The following is a 16,716-nucleotide window of genomic DNA, read 5'->3' as shown; positions in this document are numbered from 1 at the left end:
ATAATATTTATCAAAACGTCTAAATACGAGGCCACTTTTCTCACGTTTACGAGCCTTAAGTGACACCTTACTTACGCCATCCCTCACTTCCACTAATTTTTCCACTCATTTTCACGATCCCAGCGAAAGATGGCGGTGTAAATCGTCAAATGTTTCCTACCCGCCGTTGTCCCACTGCCTTCCTAACCCTTCTGGTATCCGAGCTATCGCGCAGCTGTCCGCGGGCGTCTTGTTTTTTTTTATTTTTTTCGCTCTCATCGGCGTAGAGTCGGGGGAGGGACAAGGAAGATGGCAGTACGGTTGGAGTGGGAAGAGGGGGAGGAGGAGTGAGTTAGGAATGGATCGAGGAAGAGAGGAGCTTGGCGAAGAGGGAATAACGAGAGGGGGGAGGAAGGGAGGGAGGGAAGGGGAGGGGGGGGTTGAGCGAGGCGCGGGAGGGGAGGGTGGCGGTAGAGTGGTGTGGGGACTGGGGCAACGGAGGGGAATGGGGAATTGCAAAGGGGAGGGCAGGGAGTCCCTTAACTCGCGAACGAGAGTGGGGGGAGAATATTGAGGGGGCAACGCCGAGGGTAATGGAAATAGGGGGAGGGGTATGGGAGTTTACTGCTCTGGTTCTGCGATGGGTAGGGGAAGAGGGTATTTTGTCTGTTTTTTTAATATTTTTTTCTCCTCTCCTCCTCCTTCCCTCTCTCCTAGGATGTTGACGTGTGGAATTCCTGTGTGGGTTTAGTGTGATGCATGTGGTACTTCCCTAAGCCTAAGAGTGTAGTGGGAGGTGGAGCAGGGGGTGGGGGGAAGAGCGTTACAGTTAGAGTTTTGCAGTGCTACCGCTAGCAGCGCTGCCGTAGTAAGCCCCAATAATAATCTCCCGGCAAAAGTGTAACCCCGGAGAACGACAGGCATCGTACAAGATAGATGGAATAGTTAGCCTCCGATACATATTTTAAAAACGGGTCTATACATTTTTTTTGTACCATATCTTCAAGCTCGAAGTTCCCCTACCACACTCTCCTCTCATCTCTGCTGTTCTCCAAACGGGAAGGTGCATATCAGAGAAAAAACTGTTTTATTTTATCGCGTTGTTCGCCGTTCCAAGGCTTTTTTGTATCCTAATCGCGAGACCTGGGTTGCTGCCGCTGGTCGTCAGCTGTTCGGAAACCCCCAGGATGTGGCCCCTGCAACGAGATCAACGTCCCTTGGGAAATGTTGTGATAATCCGCTATTGAGCGGGTTTCAGAGGCGTGTGATCATGTCTTAGGATGGGTGGGTCGAAGGTGAGCTGGTTTGTTTATTTTCCCTCACGACCAATGCGCTAAGGATTCTACGAGTGTGAGATGATGAAGTGCTTGCCTTCTCCGCCTCTCTTTTTCTCGGATATCGGGGATCGAAGTGTGGTCTCCAGGATGGGTGGCGTGCTTATCATTTTTAGCGGGGTTTTGGTCGGCTGCGCGTTGAGGTAGGTCGCGGCGTCTCCCTGCTCCCTAGCCCGCCTTCTCGCCTCTCGGCGTCCCGCGACTTCACTTCCGGGTTCGTGGGACTCTGTGCTCTCCTCTCCTTCCTTCTCTTTATATCACTCTCTTTCCCTTCTGTTCGTCGGCGCTGCCACCCTGGCGGTGCGAAAAAGGACTCGTGACAGTGCGTGTGCGTGGTTTTCCAGTGCTACCATCCAATCAGTGTCTGCCACCACCATGGATGTGTTTTTGTGAAGAGATCGACTCGCTTATCGAACGGCCTCCGCATCTTGATCTTGTTTTTTCCCCGTAGGTTGGTACGAGTGATTTCAGGGTTTGTTCTGTTCTTTGCTTTAGGTTCTTTTCGACGTAAAAAATGCTTATGACCATTACTGATTGTTTTCCTGTGATAATCTTTCAATAATCTCCTTGGCAACCATGCTTCTTTTTCCTCCGCATTCGTGGCATGGTTTCGTGTTTTTATTTATTTTCAGACTTTCAGGAACGTTTGGCACTCAATTTAGTTTCATAATACTCCTTTGAAACTCTTATTCTCCTGAGAATCTCAGTGCCGTTGTTGCGGTTGAATCTGCAAGTTTAAAGCGACATATATAAGCTCATTTGGGTGCTCGGAAATTTTTACTGGGTTTAATTTGCTAGGCTCTCATCGATGAAATCGTAGGATTTTTTATTCCATATGCTATTAAGTATTGTTTCATTGAGTTTTTTGGAAATACATACAAAGTATATTACACGATCGTTGAGCATGCACCAATAATAGTAAAAGCCTTCTTCATATTATTGTAAATTTATTTCTTGGCTTTTTAAAAATACGGTTGAGATGAAATTGGATTATACATAGAGATTTAAATAGCTATTTCACTGAATATTTGTACTATTAAAAATATTCGCGTTCAGATATTTATCTAAGCAAAAAAAATATTATAGGTATTAAATTCACGCGGTATTTCACAGGAAACTTGGCAATCGACCATTTTTAAACTGTATGGAAGGATCAAACAAACTAATTTTTACTTTCCTCGCTAAAGACTCTTGCCTTTCCAAATCTTTGGTTTGTGCAGGACTATTATTTGATTCGCGGTCTTCAGTCCCAATGGTGTTCTACATACTCGATTAGCGGAATTAATTTCTTTCGATTTTGAGTCGAGCTCCTACCCTTGGTGGAAAAGGAGGAGGGGGTTTTGGAAATCTTTGAGTGTCAAATCGGGGAAAGCACAAGGACAAGGTAGTCGAAGGGGCGTAGGGGTGGGAGGAGGGAGGTGCATGCCGGGAAATAGTCTCTGGGACGCAGCCCCCACCCTACTCCTCCACCCTTGCCACAAGAATCCACTCCACCCCTACTACCTTGAATAAAAATTCCTCCCCGCCATTTCCAGTTCCCAAGTCCCTCCCAAATATAAAGCCCTCACCCCACCACCGAGCTCCCTGCCTAAAAACTGCTCCCTGCCCCTTCCAGGATTCCCTCTGCTTTCTCCTCACCCTGGACCCTCTCTCCCTATCCCTACTTCCCGCCCCAATTCTCCTCCTACTCCTCCCAATGCTCTCCCTATCCTCCCACCTTCTGACTCCCCCAAACTAACCAACAGACGATGTGAAAGCCAAGTGATAACACACGCGGTTAAGGCTCAATGCGGGCACAACGCGTCCATTTCTACCGTATCTGTCCATATATAATACTGATACCCCTTTTCCAAAAAAATTTTAGGGAAATTTTTTTTCTGTGCACATCAGAAGGTACTACTCTCGTTTAGATTTTTCATTATTGTTTTCGTCCGCTCACTGAGTCGTTTTTTCGACTTTTAGATTTCACACTTTTGCTCACGTGTTCTGCTACTTGTGGGTGGTACTAGGATCTGCTGGCGTTTTGTTGATTTCCATCGAGGATCTCCTACGTGTTCCTTGTTTGTATCCTCTGAAATAGTAAACTATTTGGCTCGATTTTTACCATCTTTTTTTCGTTAGGGCACAGCGAAAGTAACTTTTATTTTTCTATATTCCACTTAAAATTTACTTTTTTATTCTTTACCTAAAATTTTATGTTGTATCATGGAACGTTTGTAGAATCCATCGTTTGAATCGTGGACTATCTTCATCGAGTTCCCTTTTGGAGAAGGTCTTTTCTGGGTGTTAAACAATCAGTGGTGCAGTTAATTAGTTTCCTGAGATTGGTGGCAGTTTTTCGCACGGAGTCTTTGCTCAAGAATTCACTTTGATTTCCCTTCCACAAAAAGTAAAATCGGCGAGAAAGTTGATTTGTGGCATCTGCTGTGTCTCCTGTTCTACACAGAGCATCCTGGTCCTTCTTAGCGTCGCCAGCTCCTACCCCCACTTCCTCCGAAATCCTGACTACCCTGCCCGCCCTCTTGAAAGTACTCCTCCCACCCTGAAGGGTCTCCTCCCGCAGTATTCCAACCGCCCACTCCGCGCACACCAAGCCCCACATATCCTTCGCGTCCTCACCACGCACAGTCCCCGCGGACTCTCTCAGGGCCGGTGGCACAGTTTCCCCCGCGACGCTCCCGCGGCCTTTTCAGGGGTGGCCGAAGGGTGGACCGACACATCATAATAATTATCATAACTTCCCTTCGAATACATCCCAAATCCACTCCAGTCTCATGAGAGGAAGAGGGAACGGAGAAGGCAATCGTCTTCGAAAACGTCGCGAGAACACCTAGCGCAGAAAACAAAGTATTTCAACTCCATAGAGAGAGTGCATAAACTTCTCAGCAAAATCAGGATTCGCATTTTTTTTTAACAAAAACGGGTATTTCTTTTTTCTACGCTTTTTTCAGGGCATGTTCCTTACGAAGAAGCTATTGTGGCGCCACTTAGAGAAGAGATAGGCTTCGGAGAAAGGGCACCGAGATAACTCGCAAACTTAGAGAAGGGAGAAACTATTACCTCAAATTTTTACGATACAAACACTCATGGACATTTTCAATAAGTCTTCAGCGGGTTTTTTTTGAAAATATTGATAATAGTAATAATAATTGTAATAAAAGAAGACTTTGGAAGATTTGAAGAAGAGTGGGTGTAACTTTTCTGCTGGGACACTTTGACAAGATACAAAACTAGAAGAAACCTCATCAGGCATCGCATTTTTTGCTGCAAACGATCCAGATAACTCCACTGCCGATTTTTAAGAATATATAAAAATTAACCTACCTCCGGATTTTTAAGAGGTAAGCCACATTTTATATATTCATTTATTGGTGTTTTTCTGTGTGCATTGTGCGTCGATAAAATCATCAAATTACCAGTGTTGTTCATGTGAGTAAGTTATCGGTGTTGTTCCCAGACGTATTTAGGAAAGTTTGGCAGCATGAGCGAGAAAGTGTTTTTCACTCATCGTGTTTCCTGGCTACCACGTGATCTAAAGAGATAGGGCAAAATATGTGGTTTGGGAAAAAATAACTGTTTCATCATATTTGCCGTGTGTTTTTGTTTATTTGATGGTTTCACGATAAAATTTTCCGCTCGCCATTCAGGCTTTGTGCAGCCATCGCGAGGCAATCCTTCCACAGACTCTTTACGCAGATTCGCAGCGTCACCTCAGCCATTTTGTCTCCTCGCGAAAATCGAATATTGGCATGTCCGTTTGAGTTGTTTTCACCTCATGAGTTTAGAGGGCGTGTGTCTCATAGTTATCATCTGCATCATCCCTCTGTTTGTTGTGTGTTGCTCAGGGTTTAGATTCAGGGTCGAATTCTGGTCGACTATGAGTTCGGTTTGCTTATGCGATCAAGTCATGCCAGCTGCTTCACGGCATCGACACAGTGAGCCATTTTGGTAACCTTCGAATCTGGGACATCTCGCGGCCGACTTCACAACCACGCTCGGGGCTAGGGAGCGGCTAGACTCGGGGCAGTTTTTTCCTCGGTAATGAACCTCTGCCCGCAAGTGAGTGCATTTCTTAATCGTAGCTGTAGAACCTCAACCATGCGATGGTGTGGGATGCGGCTAAAATTCATTTCCGGACGCCGAGATTCCTGCAGCTAGGATTAACTGATCAAGAATGTCGTTGGAGTTGGGAGTATAATAGGAAGAAAAACGTGTTTTTTAGTGAGGATTTTGTGATTGTGGCCGGCCTATTGGTGAGGATGAATTTTCTCAAATGTTGATGTTATTTACAAACCTAAAATTACGTCATAGTAATCGTGCGATTCGCACGCCGTGATGCTGTGGTAAACCACTCTAATGAAACTACGCTAGACGTTACTTTCACTGTCTTCCCGTTGAAAAAAAAGGTCGTTAGTTTTTTGTTCTTTTCCTCATTCCCAGTATGGTTAAATCAATAGTTGGTATGGACCAACGAGATGATGTGGATTGGTATCAGCACTAACAATCGTGTGTCTTGGTCTCATCTCCCTCAAATAATTCGTCTGTTACTCTATTTGTCCGTGTTTCAACATTGGTGATAAAACTTTAATCGATCTCTAGTCCAATTCCTCATTCAAGGTGTGATTTTGAGTTCTCATTGACCGGTGGAATATTCAGTTGACACATTTTGTGTGCTATGGTGACGAACGTTTTCATAAATTAGGAATATTGCTCGGATTCCATCGTTCTGTAATCATTGTTTTACCCAGTGATGCTTAATATCAATGGGAAACTACTCTCTCAAATGCGAAACACTTGTTTACACTGTGATTGGACTTGTCTTTACTCAATATTTGGAGAATTTTCTCAGTAATTAGTTTAATTACATTCATTAATTCTGAATAAGTTCAACAGATTCAGGCTTAAATTCCTTCATTCTATTCGGCAACGTTTAACTCATACTTTTCCTACGAAAGTGTAGGTATTTTCTTACGTTTTCACATTCTTCCTAATTTGCATTTACTTATCAGCTAGTTTTAATGTGGTGACTTGCATGTTCCTTAGAGCAAGTGCTCATATTTTTTGCCTTCGCTCTGTTAATGATATAGCTTTCCCTCTTAATATCGAATATTGTGATGTTCAGTAATAGTATGGTTAGATTCATTACGTGAATACGAATCGCCTGATCGCCTTTATTAATTAGTAATACGTTGATTGTCGAACATTTTTTATCGGTGCTGAATACGAATGGAAACTCGTCTTAGATTAGGAAACGGAAGATTTTTATCGCGTTTACCTTACTAAGCGATCGCATATCTTTATTGAAAGTTAGCATTTATATTTTTTATCCCTAAGATTTTCGCGGCGATAGTTAATCCTCGTAACCTTGAGTGATTCGGATTTTTTTCGTGCTTACAAGTCCGTTGATATTTTCAATTTTAAGATGAGTTCGCATGTTGGTTTTAACTCATTGAGATTTTACTTCTGTTTTTTTCATATATTTCTACGACGTAGGGTTCGCTCTTGGCCCTGAGTGGGCATATACGCGTCTGTGCTCTGGTGTTACGTAAGGGATCCTGTTCGCAGGAGCGTTGTCGGCGGCCATTACTGGTTTGCGCCCAAGCTGAAAGGGAGAGCAGAGAGTCACGGTGCTCGTCGGAGAAAGTGCAAAAATTAGTGCACTGCCAGGCTTGCAATCGATCGCGCATCAGGCAGCCGCCCTTAACGAGTGCACACCCCGACGAGTACATCATACACTCAGCGTGTGTTTATCCTCGCTGGTGTGTTTTTGCACATGTGAGTCTTAGAAGAGTTTAAAGTGCCCGAGGTTTAGGTATAGGGAGGAAAAAGTTAAGCGGAAGGTATCCTCGACCTTATGTGGGTGTGTTTGAGTGTTTGCATGAATAGTTTGCTTCTTGAATTAGGCAAAATAAATGAAAACTGTTCTCGTTTTGCGTGTGATCTTCTCCGAATTTCCAGCGGTTTAATTTGTTGCATATCAACAATGCCTCAACCGACGACGCGTCCATCGTCATCAGGGCGAATGGCTATTTTTTCTTTATAAAAGACGTTGAGATTTTATCCATCCGATAACAACTGAACGTTCATTCGTATTTATTTATTCATCCTGATGGCGAAGGATGTGACGTCCGTTGAAACGTTAGTGGCATACAACAGATATAACCGGTCGGAATTTATAGAAGAGTTCAAGCAAATAATTCGCCGGAAAAGAATTATGTCATATTTTTATTTTCTATCCTCTCCCTCGTCAAGTAATGTGGGAGTTAAAATCTGTGCACCCGTGACTTCCAAATGACCTTAAACTTAAATCCTTCGCTGTTCTTTTTTTTAACGGTCGTGACCAATTCTCTCGAGTGGGAATCCGGTACTATTTTATACACTCAATAAATGAAAGTGCAGTAGTGCCGTTAGTGGTGATTTTATTATTTAGTCTTATTTTCTTCGCTTTTTTGACCATCTATTGGTGATTTTGTGAGGTTGATGTGAGTTTTTCTTTGTGTGTATTTATCGGCAATGCTCATGCTTTTAGAATGTTTGTGCTCGTTGGTCAATGCATTTGTTTGCATGGTATGACAATATCTTGATTTTGGCTGTACTTTAAGCTCTGATTTTATAAATGGTTGTATCCTCCATTGCACGAATTAGTAGGTTAATGTATGAGTTGACTACGGCATCAGCAGATTTACTATTCTGGAGATTAGATATTGTGGTATCCAATTAACTTTTTATATTATAGTAGGTAATATTTATTCTATTTCCGAACTTTAACCTACATTTTCTCAGTACCTATGTCCATTTTTACACCAAGGTTATTTACTGGCACTTGGAAGGTATCATGTGCAGTGAAAAGTTTTTAGATCACAATGGAATTACTTTTTTATTTAAAGCTATACATTCGCCGTATGCATTCACAGAATATGAACGTTTTTGAATTATTAAATATTTAATCATTTATCGGTTACGAGATTGATGAAATACATTGCATATCTCTTTTGCGACAAAGAAATGATGTGGAGACTGTGTCGAGTGCTATTTTAGCTTTGGGAATTTTCTACGCTCATAAGTAAAACATACTCATCATGAAATTGAGTACCTTTGTTTTTAGTCAATTTTAGTGGAGTGAAAAATGAGGATTCATGTAGCTTAAGAAATATTTTTTGTGTCTTCCGGGCATAAGGAGGATGTAATAAATTAACCCTGGTGAAACTTTGTTCCCGGTCATTGAGATAAATTAAGTTTGCAGATTTTCTCCTAATATTTCGACTTTATTTCTGATGTTCATACTACATAATGCATTTGAGAGCGGGAAAATTAAGAAATCTTTCTATTATTCATGTGTAAAATTTTCCAGCTTGTTATAACGAAAAATGCTATTCTTTTTTTTCTATCAAAATAATTTATGCCTCGGTCTTCCTAAAAATCAGAGTTTTTTGGAATTCCACAAGTAAATTCAAAGCAGTGACTTTATTGGATAAAATTGAATGTTCTTAATCATTCGACAATGGAGATAGAGTAAGCTGCTTCTATTACGTTTGGATCTGAGATAAATTATGCTGAATCAACGATAAAAGAACTTTTTAAACTTACATAGGATGTCTACGTCTATAAGTTTGTTTTTATTGGTCCAACAAGAACTCTACAAAGTTACGCCAGATACAATCTTATTTGGGATATATTTAAATTCACATATTGCACTATTGTTGTCTATAATTTGGAGAACATGGTCAGTTTGACAGGCATGTGAGCTGGAGTTTAACTGATTAAAACAGAATGGGACTCAGTAGTCACAGTTGGTACGTTTATTACAAAGACCGCCTTCCTTCGTGTGACTAATTTTATAGAGAGGAGGTAGAACACGGGTATTTTAAGACTTTCCAAAGCGAATTCCTGGGCATCTGCCTGCTAAAGAGTACTGTCCTTTTCTCCGCGTTCATTTTAACGATAGAATTTTCCCCTCACAAAGCATCCCTCGCCGAGCCTAGACAGAAGTGAGTGAGTCTATTCCTTCATGTCGGTGCCTAGTTCCACTTTGGCACGTTTACAAGGTCTATGAGTGATCCAAGGTCTGCACTTAAACACGGCTGCACGCCCTCCCATCCCTTCCCGCGTACCCTTATGCTTTAAATACGCCGTGCGTGGCCTCACAGCACGGCCACAGGAAGTGAACAAAATGGCGAAGGCTGCTGAGAATCAAGCGAGACAAGAGAGAGAGAGAAATTGAATCAGCGCATTTAATCTAGCCTTATTTTATAATTACTCCGACAGTAACCTTCTTGCAACCGGATGAATATTTCTTTTGTTTAATCAATGCGACCGAATTCTTTATGATGCTTGTTGTGACATCAATGGTTTAATTACAATTAATTGAAGTTGTTGTCCCATTTTGATGTCAAGAAATCATATTTTTCAGGATAAAAAGGTGCCGTATGTATTTATTACGCTATGTTTCGATCAAGTAACTCCGAATAATACTGATTTTATGAACTGCTTGATGGAATGAACTGCACAGATTATAAATCATATCACCCAGAGCCAAATTCAGCCATAAATTTGGCTGTTGGTGATATGATTTATAATCTGTGTCATCGGGTGTTAACGTAGTGAAGAAATTTATCTTGGCAATAAATTAATTATTACCCATGTGAAATTACAAATATCACCTTCTTTTTAGTTTTATGGGAATGATAAAAAGTGAATGATAAGCGAATGCTGTAGTTGTTTATTCAAATCGTTTTTTATTCATCGCTTTTGGCATTGAAGAAGAGGTAGTCAGGACTCTTTATGTTAACCTTGGCACTGGTGCACACATTGCCCGTAGAATAAATCTCCGAGTTCTCTTTTTTAAGCAAGAGCTTCCGCCTATTCGCATTTTAATCGTTGGAGCGTCTTTAATGAACACTGATTTTGTGGGGTGCATCTCCTATTTACGTGACCTTAGGCATTTTTTAATTCAATATCGATTACTTATCAATTTTTATATTACTTTTATCATACAAGAGTTCATTATTTTTAAATAAAAAAACACCCATGATTTCCCTCGGAGAATTTTTCTCCAAATATATTTTTCTCCAAATAAAAACAAACTGGGAACTTTAAATAGGAGACTTGATGCACATATAAGTGTAACAGGTTGATTTTGAGTGGCAGCGGGTTCTATGTTAGACGTATTTATTTTGCTGCTTTTTTTACGTATATGTAACCTTGCTCCCATTTGATCTTAAAGGCGGGATTTCTTAAGAACTCCATTAGAAACAGCCTCAATATTTTAGCCTCAGTATTACTAGTTGCCGTTTGAAAAATATTAATAAGCATAAAACTAAAATATGTAAGCACTAAAATATATAATTGACATGTTCATTGTTGTAAACCTTATACTTTGCACAGCGTTCTAAAATGCTCCTGAAACAAACTAACAATGGCGTCACTGATAATCTATAGCGCCGATTTGTTTTGAATTTAATGACTAAAGCATTTTTTCTTGGGAGCATTCCTTTACTTTTCTACTTTGTAGTTTGGGAAGCGAGGTGATCCATAGCGGCGTTGTTTATCTCTGCCTAAAATGTCAGCGGTTCAATAAAAAAAATATTCTTTTATACTTTTACGTTACGCCTTGGCTTCGACTAGAAATATGAAAAAAAGTGTAACATTTTGATAAATTTTCATTCATTTCCACTCTCATTTAGTGTTAATCAATAAATGTTGGATTTTAATATACTAATCCTTGTTATATTATGTTTTCAACCCTACAATTCGTTCATACTTAGAAATAATTGGCGTCATTTTTGTTAATTCTTTGGTGAGAATTCTGATTATTTACCACTTTTCCTAATTTGATCTCAGGGTTTTCAAATTTGATACCGCCTGAAATGAATTGGCAGAGTTGTTAGCTTAAGCTTTGCCAAAATTTCCCCAAGAAATGCCATTACTCGACCTTTTATTTGATATATTTAGCGGTGATAATAGGCATTGAAACGAACTCTAAAAAAATAGTGTATACTAAGAAGTAATAATAATATTGAGAATTTGGAATATTTTTCACCCTTAATAATGTGATATGAGGGGCTTCAATACCGCATGAAACAATTTGGTAGGGTTTTTAGTTTAAATTTAGTATAACTTCCCCAAAAATTTCTATTTTTTTACTCAATTTCCGACCTTTCGGTCTCAGGATCCCTTCGTAGCCCAAGAGCGTCAGGGAGAGTAAGATGGTTTCGTTTTCGGCGATGCGCACACTGTGTCGCCATTTTCATTTCTCTGGGAGGAGCGGGCCAGGAACGCCTTCGCGTCTGGAAAGGGGGGGAAGGGGAGTTTCGGTGGAGTGGGGAGAAGCTTTCCCTCCCTTCTCTTCCTCCACCCCAACTCCTTCCCATAAGTCTCTCCGGGCATTCCTATACCCAAGCTCTTTTTTGTACTCCAAAAACATCCCTTCTTCCCCTACGCTGTTTTTTGTATCTGCTCATTTCAGAGAAAAAAAACGTCTCCATTTCCTTGCTGACACTCTTGCGATTCGGTTGCTATTGTCGGAACTAAAAAAACGCAGAATTTACCTCAGTATTTATGAGTCAGAAATTTATTGGAAGGGTTTTTATTTTCGGCTTTTCGGTGGTATCAACCAACCCTCGTTTTCCTGTAAATCATCAGTTATTCTGAGGAACTCTCATTTCCTTTAGACAGATACCGTTCACTCTGTTACGTTACATATTAGGAGAGAAATATGATATCATAAGCGAAATGTACTCATCTGAGGTACCAAGGGGTAGAACAATGTCAGGCATTGTTGCTTGCGATTCTTACTCACCCCATCGCAGCGGGCTCATTTTAATATTTTAGTGTTGTTTTCCTATTTTCATATATTGTTTAGTTTATATTTTACGTTCTTATTTTTTGTTTTTTATGTACCTGCAACGATCTAATATTCATTAGAAATAAATTCTATGAACGTCATAATTCCATATTTGGTCCTCCCTAGCTTATAATTTACGGAAATGTACCGAAAGTCAATAGCAATCAACGGTACAAAATTACGGTTCGATAATTTGTGTCCGTCCGACCCTCAGGATCTACATTTCATATCGGTGATTCAGTCTTTTGATTGTCACTTTTACATGATATTTACCATTGCAATATATTTCGCGGAAATGAAATGTCAATTGGTACTTGAACTGTTTCCGTAGTTCCTCTTCCCTAGTCTCTATAAATATATTAAACTATACAGTAAACAAAAAAAACATTGAACAAAAAATATTAAACTGAACACTACAAACAGTATACTATGTCAGAGTTTTTTTACTACTGTGAATGCTCTTGGCGAGTTAAAATCACTTAACTATGCGGGCTCGATAATTCCGCCAGGTCGCAGTGAATGGTGCGTGAGTTACGGTTTCTTCGCTGGCCGCTTCGTTCCCTTCCAGAGCCACAGAGCGAAGCGACGAAATAGGTTGAGCTTATTTTGGGTGTTAATTTCTTTGTCCTTGGTCTTCTCCCCCCCATCGCGTCTTCTTCGCAAAGGCTCTTACAACTTCTTCCTCTTCGTTGTGGCACTTGGGTCTTCTTGCAACTCGCCTTTTCCCTCGCGCTCCAGCGACGCTGCCCTTGCGCCAAAATATAGAAGCTGCCGTCCTGCTAGAGATTTACGGGTCACTTTGCCTTCCCCCCCGGAGATGGCTGACTTAACACGCGGAAGCCTTAGAATCTGGTGTCAGGGTCAGGTTGGCGTATTTGCTACTCAACGACTCCGCTTCGGCTCTTGCGAAAGGATCTTCTTGAAGCGATTGCTGTATGTTATGTTCATTATTTATCGTGCGCGAATTAAACTCACGCTTTTCCATCAGATGGTATTGAAATCTGTCTTGCGGTGTATTGCTCCAAATTTCAATGATACCAAAGGCGAAAGCAACGTCTTCGTGACAAGCGTGTAAAATATATTTCCACAATTGAGGATTGTAAGCGAAGTCATTTACAAGGTATCGTGAAATCTACAAATGAGGTGATCGTATAAAATTCATGACACCCATAAGATTCGTATTTTGGCTTTTATACAAAGAGAGTTTTTAACCGCGTGCAGGAGGAAAAACGTGAATTTAGATTTTAAATTAATTTTTGAAATGTACTCATTTTAATTCACATTTACTGTACTTTTTTCACGCGACATGTTCAGTTTTTACAACAGCATTTTCAAGTGCCGTAGAAATACTTGAAAACGCTGTGGTATCAACAAAACGTGTCTTGTGAAGATAAATTCAGTGGAAATATTGCAAAGCCTTCTTTAAGTAATAATAATAACCTCCATCCCATCCTGCCAAATGTCCTACAGTCATCATAGAGTCGAGAAAAAAAAATCATCGATATAAACTGAGGAAATTTTCTCGCATATTTTTTATTTTTAATAATCAATGCACCCATTTCAATGGTATTAAAAACGAAGATGAAATTAGCGATTTACTGATTGTAAATCTTCTTATTAACCTATATGTAAGCTAAAAAAAAAATTTTATATTTAGTAATTCGTATTGAAATCATGGTTCAAGCGGCGTTCAAACAGATCGCGAAGGTATCTCATCCGTGTGATCTCCGAGAGAGGAAAATGAGATAAGTAACTCTTTAAGTGGGGCGCCATGCCCTTGATAAAGAACCGAGCATTTCGATTCTCGAAGTGAATAACTAGATTTAAACTTGGAGAATGGGAGTCCGATCTGAAATTAGCCTTAACTTTGGTAATGGATTGGAAAACCCAGGTCGTGAAAGTCGCACTACAGTTTGTGAAACTCTTCGGGGGAAACGCTTGGCCTTGGAAGTTACTTTCTGCATCTATTTTTGATCGAATCAAAGAGTCTTTGAAGTTTGAATCATAGTTATTTCCGTGTCCTTGCTGGAAAAATTCCTCGGAGCAGCGAAAGAGATCAAACGGTTAGCACTCATCTTTAAGGCAAACTGCCGGATTGTTGCCGATTTTTTTGCGTTAAATTTTTGAAAAAAAAAAATACTCCTGTAAACTATAAGTAGTTATATACATAACTTTTATACTCAAAATAACTTATACTCGAAATAAAAACATGGTTAATAAATTACAAATCGAAGTGATGTAAAATGTAATGTTTACGAGTATTTTCACATAATATTTTTTACTCAGCAGAAAGTATTGACGTTGACATTCCAATATTAAATGTCACTCACCTATATTAAGTTAATGTGCATTACTGATATTGCTCGATTTTGCATGTGATATTAGCAATTTTTATTTCGAATAGCCCAGATTAAAGCGACTATTTTCATACAAGAAATTTTCCATGACCTTTAGCTTCAGTTTTCCTAGAATTATCGATTACCCCTGAGCTCCCTCTATGTAATATTAATTTTACCGTCACGGAAGGCTGCAAATGGCGTTCATTTGTAATGGAAATAAAATGCCAGGCCCCTCGGCTTAATTTATTGATAAAAGTAACCGTCATGCAATACTACATTTCTGAATTTGCTTGCTCAGCTAGAACCTGCAATTCTCCCTCGGGAGTTTTTGTAGAAATATTTAATGGAGCATAAAATGGGTGGTGTACCGGAAAAAACTACTAACAATAATTTTTCCAAAAATTGCATTCAGTGACTGATAATGATGTTCTATGAGGAAGTATCCACAGGATCCACCTTACTTTGCTCATAATCTACCTCACTATCGTATATCTTCTCGGAATTCCTTTTTTGGCATATGTTCTCTATTTCGTGTAGAATTCATGAATAAACGATAGAGAATGATATCGGTTGTGATTGACTCAGAAATGATCGAGTATCGACTCACGCCAGTGAATGATGAACGGAAATCGATATCACTGAAACGACTGAATTTGCCCAACATTGGCCCAATTTCGAGTTAGGTTTTTCATTGCTTGAGCAATGGGGAATAGATACCTTTCAGAGCGACACGGATAACATCACATTAGCACCTCAATACATGTACATATTCGATAGAAACGATAAATTGAGAGAGATATTTTGCCGAAGGGATAGGTATGGGAATTCGTTTTTCCACCGAAACACAGAGGACTTCAATAAATGCTCGGAGAAATTTCGTCAAAGTATTTCTTATTTAATTGTAATCGGCTGGAGTCCTAACACTCCCCACCACACGCCTATTGAGGCTCCTTGCTGGATGGTATGTACATAAATATAAGTGACAGGGACTTTTTCCGGTGCTTGAAAGGAAAAATAGCGGACTTACGGTGGAAGGGTTGTAATGGGGGAGTAAACATCTAAAGTTCGCAAAGTTAATGGAAGAGGCTAACAATTGGAAGGGTTGCTAGGACACCAGCTTTGAGCCGGCTTGCAGGATACTACGTATATACCTACGATAGATATAGATCACTACGTCGCGTACCTTCCGCGATACGGTCGCCATTGATTTCGGTCGGCGCCGATGAAAAAAAAAGTCACGCGCTAATGCGAAGGGCAGTGAATAAATAAGTGACCTTCCACATATCGTCATTGACTCTCCGTTTTGATTCGAGTCCTATCGCCTCTTCCCCTCCGTCGAAGGCAACGCGGAAGTTACGTGGTGGTCCAGGGGAACAGGAAAGGGGTGGAATGCGGCTGTGCGGTGGAGGGGCAGGGGGGGGGGGCGTAGAGGGTGTGGGAGTGGGGGAGGCGCGGCTCCGCTCCCGATTGGAAGGCCCTGGACCCTTGTGGGTGGAGTTTCGGCTGCGCGGAGCGGAGCACAAGGAGCGCTCGTGTTTTTCGGCAGCCGCAGTAGTGGTGGGGGAAGGCGGGGATTGGTGGGGAGGTTGTGTGACAGGGAGGGGAAAACCGCAGTTTTTTTTCTGTAATCTTATTTCCATCCCGCCACACACACGTAAGCGCATACATAAATACTTCCCGCAAATTCGAATGACTGTTATAATGGAGTGCAGTTAAAATTAAATTCAACAGAAAGGATAATACTAGGCTTCTTTTGTTAGGATATTACCATGGTCGGCAGGAAGATCGCAATTTTTTATACAAAGTATATATTATTGATACCTACATCATTTTAATGTTGTGAAAAGTTTTATGATAAAAGTAATGTGATTATAATATAGTGAAGAGTTTAAATGACGAAATAATTCATTTTCCTTTCATTCCTCCACACACGCAGGCGACTAAAAACACCTTGATTTGGTAGTACAGGTATATTATCGTGGTTGGGAAAAAGATCGCAATTCGTTAGATTGTTGATATAAATTATTTATTAATATAGCAAACATTTTTATTGACTAATGGTATTACTTTGCTTTCATCTTTCCATACACACAGGCTTCTAAATGCATACTCAGGTGTACATATATCAATAGCGAGGGTTCCTTTCTTCTCCTATTTCGACGGAGATTACAACAGGACACAGCGAAATTGCCGCATAGAATTATCCAAAAAATTTCTCGCA

The 16,716-nt window shown here is 40.4% G+C and overlaps 1 protein-coding gene across 2 annotated transcripts in view; it reads left to right on the top strand.

Moving 5' to 3' along the window:
- Window positions 1–16,716, top strand: part of LOC124161219 (PR domain zinc finger protein 1) — a 278,646-nt gene that overhangs the window by 88,690 nt on the left and 173,240 nt on the right. The window contains exons 1-2 of one of the 2 annotated variants that reach the window (XM_046537483.1): window positions 857–1,274; window positions 4,265–4,654. The exons of the other annotated variant lie outside the window; for it this stretch is intronic. The gene's annotated coding sequence lies outside the window, so the exon portion shown is untranslated. Of the gene's footprint in view, window positions 1–856; window positions 1,275–4,264; window positions 4,655–16,716 lie in introns of those variants that run through there. 2 annotated transcript variants of the gene reach the window in all.

Source organism: Ischnura elegans, chromosome 6 (assembly GCF_921293095.1).
Source record: "Ischnura elegans chromosome 6, ioIscEleg1.1, whole genome shotgun sequence".
In the NCBI taxonomy this organism is placed as follows: domain Eukaryota; kingdom Metazoa; phylum Arthropoda; class Insecta; order Odonata; family Coenagrionidae; genus Ischnura; species Ischnura elegans.
This window is presented reverse-complemented; position numbering and strand designations above follow the sequence as displayed.